Here is a 6,571-nt window from a genome sequence, read left to right on the forward strand (position 1 = left end):
TCCTTAGGAAATCTCCCCCTCTTCGTCCTAAGAAAGAAGACCCCCTGCATTTGTAACCGAAACCCTGTAATAAAGCTCAACCCCTGTTTGACTCTGGAACGTCCTTTCTCTCATACGTGCATCCGGCGTGGCCAGCCAAAGACCTCGGGAGGTGAGGTAAGGAAGACTCGGGTAGCCCAATACAGGCCTCTAGGCTTGGCAGGTCATCACTTGACATTACTCTTTGAGTGTTTGTTTACTTCAATATCCTCCTCTGAAGATGAACCTTGGTCATCGCTATTTTCATAATAGCTTTCTATTTGATTCTTTCTCCTTTGCCTATGCCTTTTTTGTGATAATAGCTTAATTTTTGTAATCATCTCTAGGCCTGGACTATGGGAAATGGTGCCTCTTACCCCAGATCTTCAGTTCTTCCTTCTAGCTTGGAACCAAAGCCAAACCTGAAGCCTCCTGTAAGTGGCTGCAATGAGAGGCTTTCTACCCCACTGCTTCTGCACTCACTGGGCATGTGGTGGTTCCTTCTCCCCTCTACAACTCTTCGCAGCACAGCTGGGTCTGGCATTCCTTATCAGCATAGATTCCCTCAATCTTCCTAGGCTCAAAAATCCAACGCCCCCCTCTATCCTGGGGGTAAAAGTTCTTGTGACTCGTTCCCAGTCTCTCAAACCAACTAACCAGAGGGCTTGCTGCTTGTTGTTAAAATTGACCTTAGCCTGGAAGTGTTTACTCTTCACAGGGACCAAACCTGTTCTTAGGATTTTTCTTCTGATTTTCTTGAATTGTCCAAGGAAGACCCCTATTGTACTCCTTATTTATCTCTACCCATACTTTTTTCTCCCTGAGGTGCTATTTTAACTCTTTTGTGGAGGAAAATCTTTGAGAGGTTGGAATTTTCTGACCTATTCCAACATCTTCTCAGAATTCTCTCCCCTAAAAGACTACTTTATGGAAAACTCACATGGGGCAAATGTTCAAATAGTGGTCAGAAGAAGCAAAATAAGAACACTCTCAAGGTCTGTCTTAAGAACTTTGGAATTGGGAGGGACAGTGGAGGCAAAATGGCAGAGTAGAAGCAGAGACTTGCTAGAGCTCTCCCCCAACACCTGCCAAATACCTGTAAAAATGACTCTAAACAAATTCTGGAGCTCCAGAACCCACAGATTGACAAATCTCCAGCCCAAGTTAGTCTGGAAGGTTGATGGGAAGCACCTATCACACTGCCCTGGGAGCAGAGTGCAGTCCAGTGTGGACCTGCCAGCATGGACAGGACCTGAACAGGCCTGGGGGTGGGGCTGAACCTCTAGCTTCTATGGTGATTTCCAGACTTCATAACCCCAAAATGCTGATGACAAATTGGAAGGTCAGTGGAAAAAATGTTTGGGAATTATGTGAGAGAGTAGAGTGGCCTTGCCCCAGCACCAGGGCAATGGAGTGGGTAGAAGAGCCCATGGCAGCCTGCAACTGCAACAGGGGCAGAGGCTGTTTCCAGAGTTCTAGGCTCACAAATTGTGGGGTGGATCTAGAAGTGGCATTACAACTCCCACCCCCACTGGAAGCAGAGAAATATTTTGACAAAGAGCTAAAATGTGAAGTAAATGGCTGAGGAAATGAACAAAAACTGGAAAAAATACTCAGGCTATAGAATCTTACTTTGGTGACAAGGAAGACCAAAACATACAAACAGAAGAAGACAACAAAGTCAAAGCTCCTAGATCCAAAGCCTTCAAGAAAAATATGAATTGGTCTCAGGCTATGGAAGAGCTGAAAAAGGATTTTGAAAATCAAGTAAGAGAAGTAGAGCAAAAATTGGGAAGAAAAATGAGAGTGATGCAAGAAAATCATGGAGAACAAGCCTACTGCTTGCTAAAGGAGATCCAAAAATGCTGAAGAAAATAACAGTTTTAAAATTAGACTAATCCAATAGCAAAAGAGATCCAAAAAGCCAATTAGGAGAAGAATGCCTTAAAAACCAGAATGAGACAGAGGGAAAAGTAGGTCCAAAAGCTCACTGAAGAAAAGAATTCCTTACAGATTAGAATGGAGAAGATGGAACCCAATGACTTTCTGAAAAATCGAGAAATTATGAAATAAAGCCAAAGGAATGAAAAAATAGCCAACAATGTGAAATATCTCATGGCAAAACAACTCACCTGAAACAGATTCAGAAGAGGCAATTTAAAAATTATTGTACTACCTGAAAGGTATGATCAAAAAGAAAGCCTAGTCATCATCTTTCAAGAAATTATCAAGGAAAACTACCCTGATATTCTAGAACCAGAGGGTAAAATAAATATCGAAAGAATCCACTTATCACCTCCTGAAAGAGATGCCAAAAGGAAAACTCCTAAGTATATTATAGCCAAATTCCAGAGTTTCCAGGTCAAGGAGAAAATATTGCAAGCAGTCAGAAAAAAAACCAAAACAATTCAAGTACTGTGGAAACACAATCAGGATAACACAAGATCTAGCAGCTTCTACATTAAGAGATCAGAGTGCCTGGAAAATGATATTCCAGAGGTCAAAGGAGGCAGGATTAAAACCAAGAATCACCTATCCAGCAAAACTCAATATGATACTTCAGGGGAAAAATAGTCATTCAATGAAACAGAGAACTTTGTAGCATTCTTGATGAAAAGACCAGAGCTGAATAGAAAATTTGGCTTTCAAGCACAAGAATCAAGAGAAGCATGAAAAGATAGACAGGAAAGAGAAATCATAAGAGATTTACTAAAGTTGAGTTGTTTACATTACTACATGAAAGATAATATTTGTAATTCTTGAGACTTTTGTCAGTATTAGAGTGGCTGGAGAGGGAACAGGGTGAGTTGAATATGAAGGAATGATATCTAAAAAATTAAATTAAGGAGTGAGAGAGAAATATATTGGGACAAGGAGAAAGGGAGAAATAGAATGGGGTAACATTTCTCACATAAAAGACGCAAGGAAAAGCTTTTATAGTTGAGGGGAAGAGGGGAGGTGTGAGGGAAAGAGTGAACCTTACTCTCATTGGATTTGGCTTAAGGAGGGAATAACATGCACACTTAATTTGGTATGAAAATCTGTCTTACACTACCAGAAAGTAGAGTGAAGGGAATAAAGGGGTGGTGGGGGCAAATGGGAACAGGAGGCAATTGGAAGTAAATACTTTTGAGGAGGGATAGGGTCAAAAGGGAGGATAGAATAAATGGGGGGCAGGATAGGATGGAGGGAAATATAGTTAGTCTTTGACATCATGGTTTTTATGGAAGTGTTTTGCATGACTACACATGTATAATCTATATTGAATTGCTTGCCTTCTCTGTGGGGATGAGTGGGGAGGGAAGAAGGAAGAGAAGACAAAACTCAAATTTTAAAAACTAATGTTAAAAATTGTTTTTGCATGCAACTGGGAAATAAGACATACAGTCAATGAGGTATAGAAATCTATCTTGCCCTACAAGAAAATGGCAGGGAAGTGGATGAGAAAAGGGGGAGGTGTGATGGAAGGGAGGGTAGATTGGGAAAAGGAATAATCAGAATGCACAGTCTATTGGGGTGGATGGAGGGGAGAGAAGGGGAGAAAGTTTGGAACTCACAATCTTGTGCAAGTGAATGTTGAAAACTAAAAATAAATAATTAAAAAAAAAACCTTTCAGATTGATTGTGTAACATCGGAAACACTGGACAGTCTCAGCCCCACCACTGTCACTACCACTGTCCAGAGACCTCAGAACCCCACATGCATCCATCTGCCATTGCCGCCACTCATTCAAGGCACAGAATATTCAGTCACGGATAAAAATGAGCTGGTGTAGAAGGCCAAATTGGCTGAGAGATATGATACCATGGCAGCCTGCATGAAGTCTGTAACTGAGCAAGGAGCTGAATTATCCAATGAGGGGAGGAATGTTGTCTCTGTTGCTTACAAAAATGTCATAGGGACCCGAAAGTCATCTTGGAGGGTTGTTTCAAGTATTGCGCAAAAGATGGAAGGTGCTGAGAAAAAAGCAGCAGATGGCCCAAGAATACAGAGAGAAAACTGAGACTGAACTAAGAGATATCTGCAATGATGTACTGTCTCTGATGGAAAAGTTCTTGATTTCCAATGCTTCACGAGCAGAAAGCAAAGTTTTCTATTTGAAAATGGAAGGAGACTACTACCGTTATTTGGCTGAGGTTGTTGCTGGTGATGACAAGAAAAGACTAGTGGATCAATCACAACAAGCCTATCAAGAAGCATTTGAAATCAGGAAAAAAGGAGATGCAACCAACGCATCCTATAAGATTGAGTCTGGCTTTGAACTTCTCTGTGTTTCGTTATGAGATCCTGGACTCTCCAGAGAAAGCCTGCTCCCTTGCAAAGACAGCTTTTGATGAAGCCATTTGCTGAACTTGACACATTAAGTGAATGACCATACAAAGACAGCACTCTAATAATGCAGTTATGGAGAGACAACTTGACATCGTGGACATTCGACACCCAAGAAGATGAAGTTGAAGCAGGAGAAGGAGGGGAGAATTTACCAGCCTTCCAACTTTTGTCTGCTTCATTCTAAAATTTACACAGTAGAGCATTTGTCATCCATGCTGTCCCACAAATAGTTTTTGTTTACTATTTATGACAGCGTTATGTTACTTCTATTTGGATTTCTATATTTCCCATGTGGTTTTTATGTTTAATATTAGGGGAGTAGAGCCTGTTAACTTTTGAGGGGTTATCTGTTTTCATTTGAGGTGGCCAATATGGGGATATGGAATTTTTATACAAGTTTTACATGTTTGATATAGTACTTTAGTACATTGTGATTTCACAAGGCCAGTGTTAAAAGTTTCCGTGTCTAAGCAAAGAAAACTGCCTACATATTGGTCTGTCATGGTGGGGGTATAAGGGTGTAATTGATTCCAGCCACAGGTGTAGTTATTGTGGGTATTTGAGGGTTGGAGCACTCACGGCTGTGGTAGAAACAGATGTCCCATAGATATTACATGTCATTCCATGCGTATCTGTGGAATACACAATCTCAACATGTACATCTTTATGACTGCAGTTGCAAAAGTGTTCCTTAACACAAAGTTTTAATCCAGTCAATTTACTCTGGAGAAGGGCAGAAAGGGTTCACATCCCATTATTTGTAAAGTTACCTGCTGTTCGCTTTCATTATTTTTGCTACACTTATTTTATTAGTATTTAAATGGTTTAGGCAACCTAAGAACAAATGTACAAGTAAGGATGCAGTAAAAATGAATGCTTGATATTCATAAAGTCACTGTATATCAAGCACAGTAGTAAAACAAAAAACCCATGTATTCAACTTTTTTAAGGCTTTTTGCTTTTGTGATTTTCTTGATGCTTGCCTAACATGCATGTGCTGTAAAAATAGTTAACAGTGAAATAACTTGAAATGACGACTAGCTTTGTTTAATGTCTTATGAAATTTTCATGAACAATCCAAGCATAATTGTTAAGAACAAGTTGATGTAAGTGGAATAAAAGTTTTATGAGTGGACTTTAAAAAAAAACATGGGAAACACTGGCACTGCACCGCTCAGCATGGCTTGCCCACATAAGAGAAGGGGCTGTGCTCTATGAGCAAAGAATTGAGAAAGCTCAAAAGAAACGCAGGATGCGCAAATTTAGAGAATCCACCCCAAATGTTCACAAGAACTATTTGTGCCCAACCTGTGGTAAAGCATTCTGACCTTGTATTGATCTGATCAGCCACAGTTGGACAAATTATAATTTGACTCTGACGTGGTGATGTCATTTTCACCCTCGTCAAGAATGAAGGACAATAATCAACCAATCGTGATATAAATTGTTCTCTTGATTCTTTTCATTTCACTCTGAATTTGCTCATTCGAATATTCCCAGATTCATTTGAAACAATCCCCTTTGTCATTTCTTGTAGCACAATACTCTTCTAATCACATTTATATACCATGACTTGTTCAGTCATTCCCCAAGTTGATGGGCATTCCCTCAGATTCCCACTATTTCCCATCTAAAAAAAATCTACATTCTCTGGGTGTGTTTTGCCTAGGAATCATCCCTTCCTTAATCTACCCTTCCTATCATTTCCAGCTTATGTTTTTCCCCTTTCCCTCTTCCTTGTTGTGTAAAATTTGTTTCTGTGCCCGCTAGTGTGTTTTTCTATTTTTCTCTCCTTTAACCAATTCAAATCAGAGTGAGGTTCAAATGTCAACCACTCCCACCACCCTCTCCTCCTCCTCTATATAAGTTTCTATTTGCATACACTGATTATGTGAGGTAATTTCCCTACCTTTCCTGTCCTTTCCTCATCACTCAGTGTGTTCCTCTTTCATGATCCTCTAAGATCATCAAGATATAATAGACACACTCTTGGACCCCCTGTCTAATTAGACCGGGATTATTACGGGGTTCAGAGGGACCATATGTATCATTTGCCCTTATTAAATTGTTAGCAGTTTATCCTTGTTTACTCCCTCATAAATGACTGTGTATGTTGTTTACCTTTTTATGTTTCTCTTAACTCCTCTTTCATGTTTCTACACAGCTCTAGTCTTTTCTGGAGGAATCCTTGGAATTCTTGTATTTCATTAAAGGTCTGTT

The 6,571-nt window shown here is 40.0% G+C and overlaps 1 pseudogene; it reads left to right on the plus strand.

The window, feature by feature from the left end:
* Positions 1–3,809: 3,809 nt before the first annotated feature.
* Positions 3,810–4,673, plus strand: LOC140515595 (14-3-3 protein zeta/delta pseudogene; annotated as a pseudogene).
* The last annotated feature ends 1,898 nt before the right edge of the window (positions 4,674–6,571 follow it).

The sequence above is a fragment of the Notamacropus eugenii genome, chromosome X (assembly GCF_028372415.1).
Source record: "Notamacropus eugenii isolate mMacEug1 chromosome X, mMacEug1.pri_v2, whole genome shotgun sequence".
Taxonomy (NCBI): Eukaryota; Metazoa; Chordata; class Mammalia; order Diprotodontia; family Macropodidae; genus Notamacropus; species Notamacropus eugenii.